This window comes from Pseudophryne corroboree, chromosome 10 (assembly GCF_028390025.1).
Source record: "Pseudophryne corroboree isolate aPseCor3 chromosome 10, aPseCor3.hap2, whole genome shotgun sequence".
Lineage (NCBI taxonomy): Eukaryota > Metazoa > Chordata > Amphibia > Anura > Myobatrachidae > Pseudophryne > Pseudophryne corroboree.
In genome coordinates this window covers 265,659,431-265,681,416 of record NC_086453.1, presented here as the reverse complement: position 1 = coordinate 265,681,416, position 21,986 = coordinate 265,659,431, and the positions used below count along the sequence as shown (strand labels likewise).

The 21,986-nt window shown below is 46.8% G+C and overlaps 1 protein-coding gene and 1 pseudogene across 6 annotated transcripts in view; one reads left to right on the top strand and one right to left on the bottom strand.

Moving 5' to 3' along the window:
• Positions 1–21,986, bottom strand: part of ALG9 (ALG9 alpha-1,2-mannosyltransferase) — a 579,895-nt gene that overhangs the window by 177,229 nt on the left and 380,680 nt on the right. The gene's annotated exons all lie outside the window — the stretch shown is intronic.
• Positions 8,307–8,426, top strand: LOC134968426 (5S ribosomal RNA; annotated as a pseudogene).

Below are 21,986 nucleotides of genomic sequence, written 5' to 3'. Positions count from 1 at the left end.
GACACTCTCTAATACGAAGTGTATATATACAGGGCCCACTTAACACTATCCACCATTTGGTGTATAAAATGTCTCAAACATCCAGCCAGAGTGGACAAGTGACCAACTTGGCCAATCAATATAGCTTTACCAATGCCGACGCAGACCGGTTACTGTTCACGGAAGAACTCACAGAGGCCGATGAAGAACTTAGCATGGAGGATGTGCAACATCGCCTAATTAAATTAAAAAAGAGAGAATTGGACTTTCTGATGCATGGCATCTCCCTCTCGAATTATCACCGCGAGAAAATGATTCCCAGAGGATTTCGCGTGCGTAATGTCCCTACCATAGGCCGATTCAATACGGAATTTTGTGGCCGCTGGATTGGGATATTAAACAAGTGCAGTATGGACCTTATGTTACTTGTCATTGAGGAAGCGGGGAGGGAGCTTAAAATCACCAGAGACAAGATACAAGCATTTGAAGAGGAACATCGACACCTGTTATCGGCAGAAACCAACCAACAACTGGTACAGAAAATACAGACACAAATCGATTTTCATAAGAAAGAACTTATCAAGTTCAAGAGAGGGAAGCAAACAGTGGTGAAGGAGGATTATGAGAACAACCAGGTATACAGATGGTTAGCCGGGGGAGAGCCAGGTAACCACAAACCATATAATTATAGATCTAGAAACAGCTGGCGGAGGCGAAGGGAGGAGCGCCCAAAGGAAGCAGCAACTTCCAACAGCGACAGCGACTTCGCAATAGTCGATTCTGAAGGCCCATCCGATCACGCCCATACCCCTTTACCGACAAAGCCTGCCGATCAGGCAGGCGCAAAGGTAAGAGGACGCCCACCCGCCGGGGACAACAAAATACGCGGCTCCAGAAACACCTCCACCAGAAAGAAGACGTGATTTTCAACCTCTCAGCTCGGCCGTTGAGTGACCTGGAATCCAAGGTCCTCAACTATGGCCTATCATTTGTTCCCACCACTAGGTTTGACGAACTCGGTTGGCAGACCGAATTATACAAATTTGCCCGAAAACTACGCCTGCAGGAGTATTTTCAAGACCATGTCTCCGAGCTCCCTCCAGATCCTCATCAAGAGTTCATAAACACCATGCGTGACTCCAAATTCGATCCACCTTCCTCAAACCCTTCCATCAAAACCTTCACACGGTTGGTTGATGAATCAGTGTCCAAGTATGCCGCTGCCGCTACTAACATTCATTACAACCTATCTAAATCTGAATACAGAGCACTTAAACAACTGGGGGAGTGCCAAGACATTGTGATCCGCCCAGCCGACAAGGGGGGCGGAGTTGTGATTCAGAATCTGACCGATTACAAGACGGAGGTATACAGACAACTGGCGGATCATGAAGTATATGAGACACTGACGATGGATCCCACCATGCAGTTTAAGAAGGAATTGGACAACGTTTTGGACATGGCCGTCAAATCCCAATTTATATCTCAGAAGCTATGCAAGGCCCTACAACAACCATTCCCGTTGGTACCCATTTTGTTTACGGTGCCAAAAATACACAAAAGCATGATGAATCCGCCTGGCAGGCCCATAATCTCAGCACATAAATCTATTTATCAACCTATTTCCATATTTTTGGATAGCCTGCTACAACCACTTATTGGTCAACAACCCCGTCATCTGAAGGACACCACCAGCTTTCTGAATCAATTGGAATCCATCACTACGGTACCACCAGATACTCTAATATGCACATTAGATATCTGCAGCTTGTACACAAGCATCCCCCACAAAGAGGGGTTAGCAGCAATGAAGCAATTCTTATCACAATCAGGTATGAAGTCACTGGATCACAACCTCTTTCTTACACTACTCGAACTAACGTTAACACGCAATTACTTCCTGTTCGACGGCAAATTCTATTGCCAACGGAGTGGATGTGCCATGGGAAGTAACGTCTCCCCGTCCTTTGCAAACGTCTTTATGATGGAAGAGGAACAACACATGTTCTTCATGAACAATGAATTTTCACAGTATATACTTCACTATTCACGGTACATAGATGACGTATTTATCCTTTGGACGGGTGGACAAGACAAGTTTGAGGCAATGATCCGATTTATTAACAACAGGACGTCTTCCATCAAAGTGACAGCTCAAAGCGACGCCAAACAACTGAATTACTTGGACGTCAATGTTTCAATCACCATTGATGGACTACAAACAGATGTGTTTCATAAACCTACTGACAAAAACACGCTGCTAAGGTACAATAGCCACCACCCAGTGGCACTAAAGAAAGGCCTACCAAAATCTCAGTACGTTCGGGCAGCTAGAATTACCAGCAATCCCGATATGCTCAAGGAAGCACTTACAGACGTAACCCAGCGGTTTGTACATAGAGGATATCAGCATAACAAGCTACAGGATTTGGAGAGAAGGACGGCCAGTAGTAGAAGAGAGGAACTTTTGAAACCACAGCCTAAGAAGGCAACTCAAATTATACCTTTCGTTTCTAAATTCAATACCACTAGCCCTGTAATACCCAGGGCGCTGAGAGCTTTATGGCCCATAGTAGCGACCGACCAGAATCTTCCCACATTGCACAAGAAACGACCCCTGGTATGTCATACTAAGGGCAAATCCATTAGAGACGTCGTGGTACACACAGATATCACGAGCTTTAAGCCTGCTCCACCCAGCACGTTTCTGTCAAAAAGCCCCGGGTGTTACAAATGCCTGGGATGCGAAACATGCAAATACATGACCACAGGTGCAACATTCGCTTCCAGCGAAACTGGTCGAACCTACAACATACGGCATGTCCTCACATGCACTACTACGCATGTCATCTACTTAATCACCTGCCCATGCAATTTGCAGTATGTGGGCAAGACAGTGCGTACAGCCAGGGAACGATTCGCGATGCATAGGTCTGCAGTTAAAATGGCGCTTAGCCAACGAAAGTCTGAACAACCAGTAGCCAGACACTATATGGAGAGGGGCCACTCGCTGAACGAATTAAAATTTCAGATTATCGACCACATTCCGACGAGGATTCGAGGAGGTGACAGAGCCGGTTCCCTACTAAAGCTAGAAGCACGATGGCAGTACAAACTGAATACCACCAGACCAATGGGCCTCAATGATAGGATACAGTGGAGTGTTTTTTGAATTCTTGTTTTATGAAATATTGGTTTTTGAATTATTGTTTTTTTATTTTTTAGCATTATTGGTTTTCAATTCACGTTATCCCTTCGGTGTTGTCCTTTTTCCTCTCTCTCTCTCTTTTTTTCTCCTTGTTTCTTTTCTTTTCTTTTTTCTTTTTCCCTTTTCTTTTTTTTTTTTTTTTTTCTTTTCTCAAGATAAACATGGCTGGATAGGTCATAAGCTATACATTGAATATCAGTGAGTGATTTGCGCACATATAGATACTGATTTAAAGTCAGAACATACAAAGATAATCAGCCATCACTCACATCAGACTGATACTCTCTCATTCATGACATTAACGCTTAGACATTAGTGTTCATGTATAACACTGGCCGCGTGATCTGCCTGTCAATAACCTACGAATTATCTATTTCTTTATAGGGCAGATACACAGCACAAACTACATAGTTCATCCAGCTCTTTAGTTTCTCTATATTGCAACAGATCATCATCATATATATGATACACTTGATTCCACACTCAATTATATTTTTACAGCTGTGAACTGTGATCGCGCTCTGGACACGAGCATACGGAGTGTCCTGGTTGCTATGACCACAACAGGAATCCCGTGTCACGTCCGGTTACTGGTAAGTAACCATGGCAACCCCCGAGAGCCGTGCCGAGTAGCGCGACAACGGAGTCACAGCCGGCAGATCACACACGTCACACTCAGCTGGACGGAAGCTCACGATCTCCTCTGCACACAGCTGTTCTTCCCGCCCACGGGTCTCCTTCACACATAAAGGTACGTTTGTTTTGTTTCACATTCACTTCTTGTTTGCTCACCTTGAAAAAGGGGCAGCGTATGCCCCGAAACGTTGGAATGCAAATTGATGTTATGATTTATTAAAAAGCACTTTTTATACATCTACTTAAGACTCTGAGTGCCGCTGTATGGATTGCAGGGGTTGATAACAATGGATTTCCAGATGGCACCGGAGCACAGTAACACCAGCTAGGTGAGTGCCGATCCGCATACAGCTACTATATATATATATATATATATATACATATAAAAGGAGATATATATATATATATATATAAAAAAGGAGATTTATGGTAAGAACTTACCTTTGTTAAATCTCTTTCTGCGAGGTACACTGGGTTCCACAGGGATAACATCAGGGTATAGAGTTGGATCTTGATCCGAGGCACCAACAGGCTAAAAGCTTTGACTGTTCCCAGGATGCTTAGCGCCACCTCCTCTATATCCCCGCCTCCAGGCACTGGAGCTCAGTTTCATTAACCAGTCCAATGCAGTAGCAGGTAAGAGAGACGACAACAGTTAGTAACACATATACTACATTCTCACGACAGGAGAAGGTACCAGTGGCTAATTTCATACAAACCCAAAGAAGCTAAGTGCGTCAGGATGGGCGCCCTGTGGAATCCCGTCTACCTCGCAGAAAGAAATTTCTCCTTTTCTGCAGCGGGGTACACTGGGGTTCCACAGGGATAACATCGGGGATGTCCTAAAGCAGTTCATCATGGCAGGGGACGCACTGTAGCGGGCATAAGAACCCGGCGTCCAAAGGAGGCATCCTGGGAGGCGGAAGTATCGAAGACATAGAACCTTATGAACGTGTTCACTGAGGACCATGTAGCTGCCTTGCACAATTGTTCAAGGGTTGCACCACGGCGGGCCGCCCAAAAAGGTCCAACAGACCGAGTAGAATGGGTCTTGATGGTAGCAGGAGCTGGAAGGCCAGCCTGTACATAAGCATGTGCAATCACCATTCTAATCCATCTGGCCAAGTTCTGCTTATTAGCAGGCCAGCCACGTTTGTGAAAACCAAAAAGAACAAAGAGGGAATCAGATCTCCTAAGAGAAGCTGTTCTCTTCACATAAATATGAAGAGCCCGTACCACGTCCAAAGACCGTTTATTGGAGGACAAACCTGGAGAGGTAAATGCCGGAACCACAATATCCTGGTTAATCTGGAAAGACGACACCACCTTTGGCAAATAACCAGGGCGAGTTCTAAGAACCACCCGGTCACGGTGAAAAATCAGAAAGGGTGACCGACAGGACAAGGAACCCAAGTCTAAAACCCGTCTAGCAGAGGCAAAAGCCAGCAAGAACGAGACCTTAAGAGTAAGCCACTGAAGGTCCACAAACTCAAGAGGTTCAAACGGAGACTCTTGTAAGGCGTCCAGAACAACAGACAAATCCCAAGGAGCCACAGGCGGTACATAGGGAGGTTGAATCCGTAAAACACCCTGAGTGAATGTATGAACATCAGGCAGAGTCGCAATTGTTCTCTGAAACCATATCGACAAGGCAGAAATATGAACCTTGAGGGAGGCCAGACGAAGGCCTAAGTCCAGGCCCCGTTGCAGGAAAGCCAAAACATTGGCAGTATTGAAATTGTATGCGTCATAATGGTCGCACACCAGGCAAAGTAAAAATTCCAGACCCAATGAAAAATCCGAGCAGACGTCGGTTTACGGGCCTTTAACATAGTTTGAATGACCGCCTTAGAAAATCCATTGGCCCTCAGTACGGAAGCTTCAAGAGCCACGCTGTCAAAGCCAGCCGGGCCAAATCCTGATAGACACAAGGGCCCTGAACGAGGAGGTCTAGGCGTTGCGGAAGTAGAAGAGGACGCTCTATCGAGAGACCCTGCAGGTCTGAGAACCAATGCCGCTTGGGCCACGCCGGAGCGATTAGAAGTAGTATTCCTCCTTCTTGCTTGAACTTCCTTATCACCCTGGGCAGAAGTGACACCGGAAGGAACACGTACGGCCGCCGAAAGTTTCATGGAATTGCCAGTGCATCCACGAACGCTGCTTGAGGATCCCTTGTCCTTGTAATGAAGACCGGAACCTTGTGATTGTGTCGAGACACCATTAGGTCTACATCTGGTATGCCCCACTTGTCCACTAGGAGTTAAAAGACTTCCGGATGAAGACTCCACTCTCTGGCATGTACGTCCTGACGACTGAGGAAGTCCGCTTCCCAGTTGAGGACTCCCAGAATGAACACTGTCGATATAGCTGGCAGATGGAGTTCCACCCAACGAAGGGTATTTGATACTTCCATCATTGCCTTGCGGCTTCGAGTGCCGCCTTGATGATTTATGTACGCCACTGGAGTTGTCTGACTGTACTTGAACAGGCCTGTTCTGTACCAGAGGCAGGGCTAGAGTCAACGCATTGAACACTGCCCGCAATTCTAGAATGTTTATCGGGAGGAGAGATTCCTCCCTGGTCCACCGATTATGAAAAGAGAGTGTTGCTCCAACACTACGCCCCAGCCCTGCAGACTGGGATCCGCCATCAGTAGGACCCAGTTGGAGATCCAGAAGGGACGACCCCTGCTCAATTGCTGGTCCTGTAGCCACAAACTCAGTGACAGGCGGACCTCCGGAGTCAAGGAGACCATGTGAGTCCTGATTCGGTGAGGCAGGCCATCCCACTCGGAGAGTATCAACTTCTGCAGAGGGCGGGAATGAAATTGAGCATACTCCACCATGTCGAAAGCCGACACCATGAGGCCTAGTACTTGCATTGTCGAGTGTATCGAAACACGTGGGCGAGAGAGGAAGCATCTTATCTTGTCGTGAAGTTTCAGGACCTTCTCCTGAGACAAAATCAACCGCTGATTGTGGGTGTCCAATAGTGCTCCCAAGTGTACCATACTCTGAGCAGGGACCAGGGAAGATTTTTCGAGTTGATGAGCCACCCGTGGGCTTGCAGGAATTGGACTGTCAGTTCCAGATGACAGAGGAGAACCCCTGGAGAGTTCGCCAGGATCAACAAGTCATCCAGATACGGCAGGATCCTGATACCCTGACAGCGGAGTAGAACCGTCATGACCGCCATGACCTTGGTGAAAATTCTTGGAGCCATCGTCAGACCAAAAGACAAGGCCTGGAATTGAAAAAGAAGGTTGCCAATAGCAAACCGCAGGTATTGCTGATGCAACACTGCAATAGGTATATGCAGACAAAAGGGACCAAAACAGAGAACTGGAAATTAGACTCTTGTGTGGGAGCACTCTAATTCAGAGGATTTAGTACAATATATTAAATACTGCTAAAAATCATAACTATATTAGGGTTTTTTTTAAACTGAATTGTAGGAGTAAATTATAAGTAAATCAAATAACTTAGCGAAAATATAGAAGTAAATTAAATATAATTCGTGGTATAAATGCCACAAAATATAGAAAGCCGGAAATTGATATATGTTGCCAACTGAATTAGTTGTCACACAATTACACAGTGTTCCTCATGTAATATATGTATGACCATCATTTATTCTGCAGATATACATTAAGGATCATTTTTAATGCAGATAATTAAATCATAGGTCATATGGATCCGGGTGCCAAGTGGTATTATTGCGAGTGACAATCAGGCAGCAAAATTTCTTGCAGTACCAGGGTACTTTATGCTGAAATGTAAACCCAGCAAGTACAGTGAGGTATATCCGCGACCGTTATGTTGCCCCTATGCGCTACTGAAATTATTGTTATTAGTTGGCTCTACTATGTCACTGTGAGTTACATGGTAGAAAAAAACTATTTTTTCAGCCATAGAATTTTCCTTCCTTATATTTTTGTAAGGGTTTTTTGATATCACCATAACCAAGTTATGTTCAGCTTCATGATTTATATATACATTAATTTCAGTAGCGCATAGGGGCAACATAACGGTCGCGGATATACCTCACTGTAATTGCTGGGTTTACATTTCAGCATAAAGTACCCAAACAGTGAAGGCTCTGCCATAATTGTTGCCTCTCTATATACCACTGCTTTATTTCTGCCATAGTTGCAGGATTATATGTGCAGAGTAATTGTACCTGGCACATAGATATATGATATCCAAAACGGCCACATTGGTGATCTAATTATTTATTTATGGGTACAAGGCAAGTCTTGTTTTGGAATGCATGTGGTATTTATGAATTTTTCCACATAAGAGACCTCCAACTTACCCGTGTATCTTGTCTATGGTCAATGTGTCACATGTATATCAAATAGATAATTACATATTTTCTCATATTTTCGGTATTGACGTTACATGTGCTTTCAATCCATATTACTGTGGATATTCAGTGGATACAGTATACACACTTTTGGAGTGACAAAATAGGCAAGCCCAATATTTGCGGACATACCCTACTGGAGATACCCGATCTCTTCTGATCTTGTAAGCTAAGCAGTAGAGGGCCGGGTTAGTACTTGGATGTGAGACCACCTTGGAACACCCTGGTACTGCAAGAAATGTTGTTGCCTGATTGAGTGTCACTCGCGATAATACCACTTGGCACCCGGATCCATATGACCTATGATTTAATTCTCTGCATTAAAAATGATCCTTAATGGATATCTGCAGAATAAATGATGGTCATATATATATATTACACGAGAAACACTGTGTAATTGTGTGACAACTAATTCAATTGGCCACATATATCAATTTCCGGCTTTCTATATATTGTGGCATTTTTACCACAAATTATATTTTATTTAATTCTATACTTTCGCTAAGTTATTTGATTCACTTTAAAAAAAACCCTAATTAAGTTATGATTTTTATCAGTATTTAATATAATGTACTAAATCCTCTGAATTAGAGTGCTCCCACACAAGAGTCTACTTTCCAATCCTCTGTTTTGGTCCCTTTTGTTTGATATTTCCTGAGTCTAGGAAGCACCACTGAAAGCAACATACATATGCAATAGGATAGATAATCCTCACGTACATAGTTGCTATATCCAGAAGCGATTCTGTTATAAAATTCAGTTTTTCAGCGGACATTATCTGTATAATGTAAGACTGGTGCGGTTCCCACCAAAACCTTTTTTCCATAGGTATATGCAGGTAAGCATTCTGTATGTCCAGGGATGCCATATAGTCCTTGGGCTCCAAAGCCAGAACAATAGAGCGAAGAGTTTCCATACGGAATTTGGAAACTTTCACAAACTTGTTCAAAGACTTGAGGCTGAGAATGGGCCGGGAAGAACCATTCGGCTTCGGAACTAGGAACAGCGTTGAATAGCACCCCCTGCCTCTCTGAGCCAGAGGCACCGGCACTATCACTCCCGTGTCCAGGAGGGATTGCACCACCAGATGGAAGAGTTTTTGCTTTCACCGAATCTGTAGGGACGTTTGTCAAGTAAAACTGACGAGGGGGACGTTTCTTGAAAGAGATGGCGTAACAGTGAGTGACGACTTCCCATACCCAGGCGTCCGAAGTGGTCTGTGACCATACCTGAGAAAACCGTAGAAGTCGGCTTCCCACCCTGGGATCCCCCAGAGGGAGGCCCGCCCCGTCATACGGCAGGCTTGTCTGTTTTGGAAGCAGGCTGATGGGCAGCCCAGGCACATTTAGGTTTGACCCTTTGCTTTACCAGGAGGTCAAAAGGAACGAAAGAAAAATAAGATTTTAAACCTACCGGTAAATCTATTTCTCGTAGTCCGTAGAGGATGCTGGGACTCCGTAAGGACCATGGGGAATAGACGGGCTCCACAGGAGACATTGGCACTTTAAGAAAGAACTTGACTCTGGGTGTGCACTGGCTCCTCCCTCTATGCCCCTCCTCCAGACCTCAGTTAGAGAAACTGTGCCCAGAGGAGATGGACAGTACGAGGAATGGATTTTTGTTAATCCAAGGGCAAGATTCATACCAGCCACACCGTATAACTCGTGATAAACTACCCAGTTAACAGTATGAAAACAACCACATAGCATCAGTCCAAGACCGATGAGCTATAACATAACCCTTATGTAAGCAATAACTATATACAAGTCTTGCAGAAGTAGTCCGCACTTGGGACGGGCGCCCAGCATCCTCTACGGACTACGAGAAATAGATTTACCGGTAGGTTTAAAATCTTATTTTCTCTAACGTCCTAGAGGATGCTGGGACTCCGTAAGGACCATGGGGATTATACCAAAGCTCCCAAACGGGCGGGAGAGTGCGGATGACTCTGCAGCACCGATTGAGCAAACAGGAGGTCCTCCTCAGCCAGGGTATCAAACTTACAGAATTTTGCAAAGGTGTTTGAACCCGACCAAGTAGCAGCTCGGCACAGCTGTAGTGCAGAGACCCCTCGGGCTGCCGCCCAAGAAGAGCCCACCTTCCTAGTGGAAGGGGCCTTAACCGATTTTTGTAACGGCAATCCTGCCGTAGAATGCGCTTGCTGAATCGTGTTACAGATCCAGCGAGCAATAGTCTGCTTTGAAGTAGGAGCGCCAATCTTGTTGGCCGCATATAGAACAAACAAAGCTTCTGTCTTCCTGACCCTAGCTGTTCTGGTCACATAAATCTTCAAAGCCCTGACCACATCAAGGGACTCGGAATCCTCCAAGTCACGCGTAGCCACAGGCACTACAATAGGTTGGTTCATATGAAAAGATGAGACCACCTTAGGAAGGAAGTGAGGACGAGTCCTCAATTCCGCCCTATCCACATGAAAAACCAGATAGGGGCTTTTATGTGACAAAGCCGACAATTCCGAAACTCGCCTTGCTGAAGCTAAGGCCAACAACATGACCACCTTCCAAGTGAGGTACTTCAACTCCACCGCGTTGAGTGGTTCAAACCAATGTGACTTAAGGAAACTTAACACCACGTTAAGGTCCCAAGGCGCCACCGGAGGTACAAAAGGAGGCTGAATATGCAGTACTCCCTTCACAAAAGTCTGTACTTCAGGTAATGAGGCCAATTCCTTTTGAAAGAAAATGGATAAGGCCGAAATCTGAACTTTTAATGGAGCCTAATTTAAGGTCCAAATTCACTCCAGTTTGTAGGAAGTGAAGAAAACGGCCCAGGTGGAATTCTTCCGTAGGAGCATTCCTGGCCTCACACCAAGAAACATATTTTCTCCATATTCGGTGATAATGTTTAGATGTCACGTCCTTCCTAGCCTTTATTAGCATAGGAATGACCTCATCCGGAATACCTTTTTCCACTAGGATCCGGCGTTCAACCGTCATGCCGTCAAACGCAGCCGCGGTAAGTCTTGGAACAGACAGGGACCTTGTTGTAACAAGTCCTGCCTTAGAGGAAGAGGCCACGGATCTTCTGTGAGCATTTCTTGCAGATCCGGATACCAGGTCCTTCGTGGCCAATCTGGAACAATGAGAATTGTTCTCACTCCTCTTTTTCTTATTATCCTCAACACCTTGGGTATGAGAGGAAGAGGAGGAAACACATATACCGACTGGAACACCCACGGTGTCACTAGGGCGTCCACAGCTACCGCCTGAGGGTCTCTTGACCTGGCGCAATACCTTTGAAGGTTTTGTTGAGACGGGATGCCATCATGTCTATTTGGGGTAGTCCCCACCGACTTGCAAACTGCACGAAGGCTTCCTGATGAAGTCCCCACTCTCCCGAATGCAGAGCGTGTCTGCTGAGGAAGTCTGCTTCCCAGTTGTCCATTCCCGGAATGAACACTGCTGACAGAGCGCTTACATGATTCTCCGCCCAGCGAAGAACTCTGGTGGCTTCCGCCATTGCCACTCTGCTCCTTGTGCCGCCTTGGCGGTTCACATGAGCTATTGCGGTGATGTTGAGCACTGTTTAGCCACCCCAGGAGAGATACTCTGGCCCTGGGGGACAGGGTGATCCGCTGACGCAATTGCAGATACGACCCGGACCATTTGTCCAATAGGTCCCATTGGAAGGCCCTTGCCGTATGGAATGGCTTCGTATGTTGCCACCATCTTTCCCAGAACTTGAGTGCAATGATGTACTAACACTTGTTTTGGTTTCAACAAGTTCATGACTAGAGTCATGAGTTCCTGCACTTTTCCCTTCGGAAGAAAAACCCTTTTCTGGTCTGTGTCCAGAATCATGCCCAAGAAGGGCAGACGAGTTGTAGGATTCAGCTGCGACTTTGGAATATTGAGAATCCAGCCGTGTCGCTGTAACACATTCAGTGAAAGTGATACGCTGCTCAGCAACTTCTCCCGTGATCTCGCTTTTATGAGGAGATCGTCCAAGTACGGGATAATTGTGACACCCTGCTTGCGCAGGAGCACCATCATTTCCGCCATTACCTTGGTGAAAATTCTCGGGGCCGTGGAAAGCCCAAACGGCAACATCTGAAATTGGTAATGACAATCCTGTACCGCAAATCTCAGGTACGCCTGATGAGGAGGATATATGGAGACATGCAGGTATGCATCCTTTATGTCCATAGATACCAAAAAATCTCCCCCTTCTAGGCTGGCGATGACCGCCCTGAGTGATTCCATCTTGAACTTGAACCATTTTAAGTAAAGGTTCAGGGGTTTTAAATTTAAAATGGTCTGACCGAACCGTCCGGTTTCGGAACCACAAACAGAGTTGAGTAGTACCCCTGCCCTCTTTGAAGCAGGGGAACCCCTACCACCACTTGTTGCAGACACAATTTTTGAATCGCATGTAACACTATCTCCCTTTCCAGGGGTTGTTTCGGTAGGGCCGAATTGAAAAACCGGCGAGGAGGCACTTCTTCGAATTCCAGCTTGTAACCCTGGGAAACAATTTCTATTGCCCATGGATCCACCTGTGAGTGGACCCAGACGTGGCTGAACAGTCGAAGACGTGCCCCCACAGGAGCTGACTCCCTCAGGGGAGCCCCAGCGTCATGCAGTGGATTTAGCAGAGGCCGGGGAGGACTTCTGTTCCTGGGAACTAGCTATGTTGTGCAGCTTTTTCCCTCTGCCCTTACCTCTGGCAAGAAAGGACGAACCACGTGCTCTCTTGTTTTTATTGGAACGAAAGGACTGCATTTGATAATGAGGCACTTTCTTAGATTGTGAGGGAATATATGGCAAAAAATTTGATTTACCTGCCGTAGCCGTGGACACGAGATCCGAGAGGCCCTCTCCGAACAATTCCTCACCCTTGTAAGGCAACAACTCCATATGCCTCCTTTAGTCGGCATCACCTGTCCATTGCATGTGCCACAGGACACGTCTAGCAGAAATCGACATAGCGTTGACTCTAGAACCCAGTAGACTACCGTCTCTTTGGGCATGTCTTATATATATATATATATATATATATATATATATATAAGACAACATCTTTTATGTATATATATATATATATATATATATATACACACTAGGGACAATAACATGGTATCCTTATCTAGGGTTTCAATCTCCGCTGATAAGATATCTGTCTAAGCTGCTACAGCGCTATAAACCCATGCCGACACAATCGCCGGTCTGAGTAGTGTACCAGAATGTGTGTAAATGGGCTTCAAAGTACTTTTACTGCATGCTATCTGCAGGATCCCTGAGGATAGCTGTAAAGTCAGCGCTACCTTTTTGGGTAAACGTGTCAATGCCTTTTACACCCTAGGGGAAGATTCCCATCGTATCCTGGCCCCATTAGGGAAAGGATACTCCCTGAGAATTCTTTTTGGGAAGCTGCAGCTTCTTGTCTGGAGATTCCTGCTCTTTTCCTTCATGAGAGGAGGGAAATTTACCTCAGCTTTCTTCCCCTTAAACATGTGTACCCTCGTGTCAGGGACAGATGAGTCATCAGTGATAAGCAAAACATCTTTTATTACAATAACCATATATTGAATACTTTTCTGCCAGTTTGGCTGTACTTTGCATTATCGTAGTCGACACAGGAGTCAGACTCCGTGTCGATATCAGTGTCTATGATTTTGGATAGTGAGCGTTGTGAGACTCTGAAAATCTCTGTGACATAGGGACAGACATGGGTAGATTCCCTGTCTGTTCTCTAATCTTTTGTGTAATAATTCATCTTAGCCCTTAATTTCACATATCCAATCAGGCGTCGGCGTTGTCGACGGCGACACCACACACACACACATTTGCTCCATCTCCTCCATAGGAGAGCCTTTTACCTCAGACATGTCGACACACACGTACCAACACACCACACACTCAAGGAATGCTCTTCTGAAGACAGTTCCCCCACAAGGCCCTTTGGAGAGACAGAGAGAGAGAGTATGCCAGCACACACCCCAGCGCAATATGACCCAGGAAAAACACAGCAATTTAATGTTTAGCCCGTAGCGCTGTTATTATCATCTGCGCCGAATTATGTGCCCCCCTCTTCTTTAAAACCCTCTCTTCTACCGTGGTATAAGCAGGGGAGAGTCCGGGGAGCTTCCTCTCAGCGGTGCTGTGGAGAAAAACATGGCGCTGGTGAGTGCTGAGGGAGAAGCCCCGCCCCCTCGGCGGCAGGCTTCAGTCCCGCTAAAAGTGTAAAATTGGCGGGGGCTCATGCATATATACAGTGTCCAGCTGTATATATGCTCTCTTTTGCCAAATAAGAGGTTTATATTGTTGCCCAGGGTGCCCCCCCTGCGCCCTGCACCCTTACAGTGACCGGAGTATGTGAGCTGTATGGGAGCAATGGCGCACAGCTGCCGTGCTGTGCGTTACCTCAGTGAAGCTCACAAAGTCTTCTGCCGCCTTTTGAAGCCTTCTTTCTTCTCATACTCACCCGGCTTCTTTCTTCTGGCTCTGTGAGGAGGACGGCGGCGCGGCTCTGGGACGAACGTCCAGGGCGAACCTGGAGCTAATGGTGTCCAGTAGCCTAAGAAGCAGAGCCTATCATTTAAGTAGGTCTGCTTCTCTCCCCTCAGTCCCTCGATGCAGGGAGTCTGTTGCCAACAGTGCTCCCTGAAAATAAAAAACCTAAAAAATATACTTTCTTAGCAGGAAACTCAGGAGAGCTCCCTGCAGTGCACCCATCTGCCTCTGGGCACAGTCTCAAACTGAGGTCTGGAGGAGGGGCATAGAGGGAGGAGCCAGTGCACACCCACAGTCAAGATCTTTCTTAAAGTGACCATGTCTCCTGTGGAGCCCGTCTATTCCCCATGGTCCTTACGGAGTCCCAGCGACCTCTAGGACGTTAGAGAAATAGGATTTTAATACCTACCGGTAAATCCTTTTCTCCTACTCCGTAGAAGATGCTGGGGACGCTTCAAGAACCATGGGGTGTAGACAGGATCCGCAGGAGACATGGGCACTTTAAGACTTTGAATGGGTGTGAACTGGCTCCTCCCTCTATGTCCCTCCTCCAGACTCCAGTTATAGGAACTGTGCCCAGGGAGACGGACATTTCGAGGAAAAGGATTTATTGTTAAACTAAGGGTGAGATACGGACCAGCTCACACCACCAAACACACCGTACAACCTGGCATTAAACAGAATTCCAGTCAACGGCATGACAAAATCAGCAACAGGCTGATCATAACCAAAACACAACCTTTGTGTAACACAAGCAATAACTATTAAACAAGTACTGCATATAGAGTCCGCACTGGGATGGGCGCCCAGCATCCTCTACTGACTAGGAGAAAAGGATTTACCGGTAGGTATTAAAATCCTATTTTCTCATATGTCCTGGTGGATGCTGGGGACGCTTCAAGAACCATGGGGTTTATACCAAAGCTAAAGAACGGGCGGGAGAGTGCGGATAACTCTGCAGCACCGATTGACCAAACGGCAAAGCTGTAACGCCGAGACCCCTCGGGCAGCCGCCCAAGATGAGCCCACCTTTCTCGTAGAATGGGCCTTCACCGATTTCAGTAACGGCAATCCCGCCGTAGAATGAGCAAGCAAAATCGTATTACAGATCCAGCGTGCAATAGTCTGCTTGGAAGCAGGAGCCCCAATCTTGTTGGGAGCATACAGGACAAACAGAGCCTCCGTTTTCCTAATCTGAGCCGTTCTGTCGACATAGATTTTCAAAGCTCTGACCGCATCTAGAGACTTCGATTCCGCCAAGGCTTCAGTAGCCACTGGCACCACAATAGGTTGGTTCATGTGAAACGATGAAACCACCTTTGGTAGAAATTGCTGACGAGTTCTCAATTCCACTCTATCTACATGGAAGATTAAATAGGGGCTCTTGTGAGACAAAGCCGCTAATTCCGACACCCGCCTTGCGGACGCCAAGGCCAACAGCATGACCACTTTCCAAGTGAGGAATTTGAGCTCAACCTTATGTAAAGGTTTAAACCAATGAGATTGCAGGAACCGCAACACCATCCCACGGTGCCACTGGGGGCACAAAGGGAGGCTGAATGCGCAGCACTCCTTTCACGAAGGTCTGAACTTCTGGAAGGGAGGCCAATTCTTTCTGAAAGAAAATTGATAAGTCCGAAATTTGCACTTTAATGGAGCCTAACTTTAGGCCCGCATTCACACCTGCTTGCAAAAAATTGAGAAAACGCCCCAGCTGAAATTCTTCCGTAGGAGCCTTCTTGGATTCACACAAAGACACATATTTTCTCCAAATACGGTGGTAATGCCTCGCCGTTACTTCTTTTCTAGCCTGAAGAAGTGTGGGAATGACTTCACTGGGAATACCCTTTCGGGCTAGGATTTGGCGTTCAACCGTCATGCCGTCAAACGCAGCCGCGGTAAGTCTTGATACACGCACGGTCCTTGCTGTAATAGGTCCTCTCGTAGAGGAAGAGGCCAGGGATCTCCTATGAGTAATTCCTGAAGATCCGTATACCAGGCCCTCCTTGGCCAGTCTGGAACAATGAGTATCGCCTGAACCCTTGTTCTTCTTATGATCTTTATCATCTTTGGAATGAGTGGAAGTGGAGGGAACACATAGACCGACTGAAACACCCACGGTGTCACTAGGGCGTCCACCGCTATTGCTTGAGGGTCCCTCGACCTGGAACAATATCTCTGAAGTTTCTTGTTGAGGCGAGACGCCATCATGTCTATTTGAGGCATTCCCCAACGACTTGTCACTTCTGCAAACACCTCTTGATGAAGACCCCACTCTCCTGCATGGAGAACGTGTCTGCTGAGGAAATCTGCTTCCCAGTTGTCCACGCCCGGAATGAAGACTGCTGACAGAGCGCTTGCATGTCTTTCCGCCCAGCGAAGAACTTTTGTGGCCTCCGCTTTTGCCGTTCTGCTCTTTGTTCCGCGCAGGCGGTTTATGTACGCCACTGGTGTTATGTTGTCCGACTGAATCAAGACAGGCAGACCGCGAAGAAGATGTTCCGCATGCAGAAGGCCGTTGTAAATGGCCCTTAATTCTAGAATGTTTATGTGCACACAAGCTTCCTGGCTTGACCATTTTCCCTGGAAATTTTCCCCGTGTGACTGCTCCTCAGCCTCGGAGACTTGCATCCGTGGTCACCAGGATCCAATCCTGGATCCCGAACCTGCGTCCCTTTAGGAGGTGAGAACTGTGCAGCCACCACAGGAGAGAGATTCTGGTCCTGGAAGATAGGATTATTTTCCGGTGCATGTGCAGGTGAGACCCGGACCACTTGTCTAACAGGTCCCACTGAAACACCCTGGCATAGAACCTGCCAAACTGAATGGCCTCGTAGGCCGCCACCATCTTCCCCAGCAACCGAGTGCATTGATGAATCGACACTCTTGCCGGTTTCAGAATCTGTTTACAATGTTCTGGATTTCCAGAGCCTTTTCCACTGGAAGAAAGACTCTCTGTAATTCTGTGTCCAGAATCATACCCAAGAATGAAAGCCGTGTTGTCGGAACCAACTGTGATTTTTGGCAAGTTTAGGAGCCCACCATGTTGTTGCAGGATTGCCGGGGAGAATGTAACGTTTTTCATTAATTGCTCCTTGGATCTCGCCTTTATCAGGAGATCGTCCAAGTAAGGGATAATTGTGATTCCTTGCTGGCGCAGGAGAACCATCATTTCCGCCATTACTTTGGTGAAAATCCTCGGAGCCATGGACAGACCAAACGGCAACTTCTGAAATTGGTAATGACAATCCTGAACAACAAACATCAGGTAAGCCTGATGCGGAGGATATATGGGGACGTATAAGTAGGCATCCTTTATGTCGACCGACACCATAATATCCCCCTCCTCCAGACTGGAGATCACTGCTCGGAGAGATTCCATCTTGAATTTGAATTTTTTTAGATAGAAATTGAGGGATTTTAGGTTCAGAATTGGTCTGACTGAGCCGTCCGGCTTCGGGACCACGAACAGGCTCGAATAAAAGCCTTCTCCCTGCTGTGACGGGGGTACCGTGACAATGACTTGATTTTGACACACCTTTTGTATCGCAGCGCATACTACCTCCCTTTCCGGAAGAGAAGCTGGCAAGGCCGATTTGAAAATTCGGTGAGGGGGCACGTCTTGAAACTCCAATTTGTACCCGCGAACCCACACCTGACTGAAGAGTTGGAGACGTGCCCCCACCATTGCGGACTCCCGCAGAGGAGCACCAGCGTCATGAGGTAGATTTGGCAGAAGCCGGGGAGGACTTCTGCTCTTGGGAACCTGCCACAGCCGGTGACCTTTTTCCCCTTCCTCTTCCTCTAGTAGCAAGGAAGGAAGACCCTTGTCCTTTTTTTATTTATTGGGCCGAAAGGACTGCATCTGATAGTGGGGCGTTTTCTTTTGTGGTGCAGGAACATAAGGCAGAAATGATGACTTACCCGCGGTAGCCGTAGATACCAGGTCAGCGAGGCCGTCACCAAACAATACACCACCTTTATACGGCAGAGACTCCATAGTCAGCATCAGCATTCCATTGATGAATCCACAATGCCCTCCTAGCCGAGACTGCCATGGCATTGGCCCTTGATCCCAAAAGGCCAATATCCCTCGCAGCTTCCTTTAGGTAGGCTGCAGCGTCCCTGATAAAACCCAGTGTCAAAATAATGCTATCCCTATCCAGGGAATCTATTTCTGATGACAAGTTATCTGCCCACTTTTCAATAGCGCTACTCACCCATGCCGATGCAACGGCAGGTCTGAGTAGCGTACCCGTAGTGACATAAATGGATTTCAATGTATTTTCCTGCTTACGATCCGCAGGATCCTTCAGGGATGCCGTGTCAGGAGACGGAAGCGCCACCTTTTTGGACAGACGCGATAGAGCTTTGTCTGCATTGGGGGTTGACTCCCACGTTTCCTGTCCCCAGAGGGGAACGGAAATGCCACTGCAATTCTCTTGGAAATTTGTAACATTTTGTCAGGATTTTCCCAAGCCTTTTCAAAAAGCACGTTCAGTTCATGAGAGGGAGGGAACGTTACCTCAGGTTTCTTTCCTTTAAACATACAGACCCTTGTGTCAGGGACAGCAGGGTCTTCCGTGATATGTAAAACGTCTTTTATCGCCACTATCATGTACTGAATGCTCTTAGCCAGTTTAGGATTCAATCTGGCATCACTATAGTCGACACTGGAGTCAGAGTCTGTGTCGGTATCTGTATCCGCTATGTGGGTAAATGAACGCTTCTGTGACCCCGATGGGGTCTGTACTTCTGATAATGCATCCTCCATGGATTTTCTCCATGCCTGGTTCTGAGACTCTGATTTATCTTATCTCTGATTCAATAGAGCCACATTTGCATTCAAACCACTCAACACATTTACCCAATCAGCAGTCGGCGGTGCCGACAGCGTCACTCCCACAGTCTTTTCTGTTCCCCAGACATGTCGACACACGTGTACCGACACCCACAACCACACTGGGGCTATAAGGGATAGAGGGAGTTTTGCCAGCTTACAACCCAGCGCCTATCCCGGTACTGAAACGTTTAAAATAATGCCTCAGACCTGTTAGCGCTATTAATATTAATAACACAGCACCTAATTACTGTGCCCCCCCCCCCCGTTTTTGCACCCTGTTACTTATACAGCAGTGTAGGAGGCCAGGACCAGCGTCTCTGCAGCTCTGTGAAGAGAAAATGGCGCTGATTAGAGCTGTGAGGGATAAGCCACGCCCCCTTAATGGCGCGCTTCAGCCCAGCTATATTTCACAGTATGTATACTGGCGGGGGTGAACAGGGCTCTCTTGCTGTGTGTGTGGGAGCATGGCGCACAGCGCGGCCGCTACGCGGTACCTCAAAGCCGTCACTGAAGTCTTCTGATCTTCTTCTACTCACCCGTCTTCTGACTTCTGGCTCTGCAAGGGGGGTGACAGCGCGGCTCCGGGAACGAGCATCTAGGCGTACCTAGCGATCAGACCCTCTGGAGCTAATGGTGTCCAGTAGCCTAAGAAGCAGGGCCTTAAAACTCACAGAAGTAGGTCTGCTTCTCTCCCCTCAGTCCCACGAAAATAAAAAACCCAACATAAAGTCTTTTTCTGAGAAACTCTGGAGAGCTCCTCAGTGTGCATCCAGTCTCACTGGGCACAGAATCTAACTGGAGGAGAGGCATAGAGGGAGGAGCCAGTTCACACCCATTCAAAGTCTTAAAGTGCCCATGTCTCCTGCGGATCCCGTCTATACCCCATGGTTCTTGAAGCGTCCCCAGCATCCTCTAGGACGTATGAGAAAGTACTCTTAGCCTTCGGGGCCGAAGGTGTAGTACTAGGTATACATGCAGTCTTAGCCAATGCTAAGTGAGCAACAATCTAATTGAGGTCTTCCCCATAAAGTATGTTTCCCTTAAAAGGGATCACCTCCAAGGTCTTTTTAGAGTCCAGATCTACGGACCAGGACCGCAAACAGATGATTCGGCGAGCCAGAACAGATGTAGTAGACGCTTTGGCCGCCAGGATACCTGCATCAGATGCCGCCTCCTGAATATAATGAGAGGCTGTAATAATGTATGAAAGACACTGTCTAGCATTATCAGAAAAATTAGATGGTAGTTCCGCTTCAACTTCCTGAACCCAGGCTTCAATAGCTTTAGCAGCCCAAGAGGCCGCTATAGTAGGCCTGTGCACAGCTCGAGCAAGAGTGTAAATAGATGCTTATCCGTTGGTTCCTTCAGAGAGGTGACGGTAGTGACAGGCAGAGCAGAGGACACCACCAGACGCGCGACTTGTGAGTCAACCGGCGGCGGTGTTTCCAATTTTTTACTTACCTCTGCAGCAAGGCGATAACGAGCTAGCATCTGTTTAGACAGGGGGAATTTCTTTCCTGGAGACTCCCAGGATTCCTGACGTATGTCAACTAAGTGGTCAGAATGGGGCAAAACTAATTTATTAACCTTCTGACGCTTGAACTCATCTGGTTTCTTAGAGGCAGGTGGAGGTTCTTCGTCATCATCAATTTGAAGGATCAGCCGGATAGCCTCCAAGAGGGTCAGGAACGTCCACTTGTGTCATAAATTTCCCATCAGAAGCATCTGCATCAGTGTCTGAGTAGTCAGTATATGTGTCATCCTCATCAGATGAAGTATCTGAAACATGTGTGGATTGTGAGGAAATAATAGCCCGCTTAGATGACCTCTTGGTCTTAGACGGGCGAGGGTTAGGATTTTGTTTAGCCAAAGACTGATTTAATTGCTGTAACTGAGAGGACAGAGTATCTGCCCATGGCGGATTAACTGCAGGGACAATGTGTGTGTGTAATGGCACAGGAGGTCCCATAGGGGGCGCAAGTCTAGTTACCAGCGTAGTCAGTAAATTAGAAAATGTAGCCCACGGCGGGTCATGATTCAGCCCTGTTGCTGTAAACTGACTGAGGTGTATAAAACCCCCAGTACCTGAACCCTCAGCTGCAATATTCTCCTGAGAGACATCCATGGCAGTAGCATTGCATGTTGCAGCATCAGCCATAGAATTATCACCCTGTTTAGCTGACATTATATGAAAGCATAACCATAGGGCAAAATAGTACAATAGAAGCAAAGTACCTGCCAGAAATCCCCCTGTATAGTGTGCAAGCAGAGCACACACGGAGGATTTAAGAGGTATGTGGTGACTGTAATACACAGAGAAAAATATCACAAGAGTATATCCTGTGAAACACTATATTATATGTGAACCCTGATGCACTTAGCCCCCTTCAGGGTACAGAATATAGGGATAGCAGTATATGTGAGATACACAGAATGGAAATCACACAGCAGCTACTGGCACACACACAGTCACATGTACAAT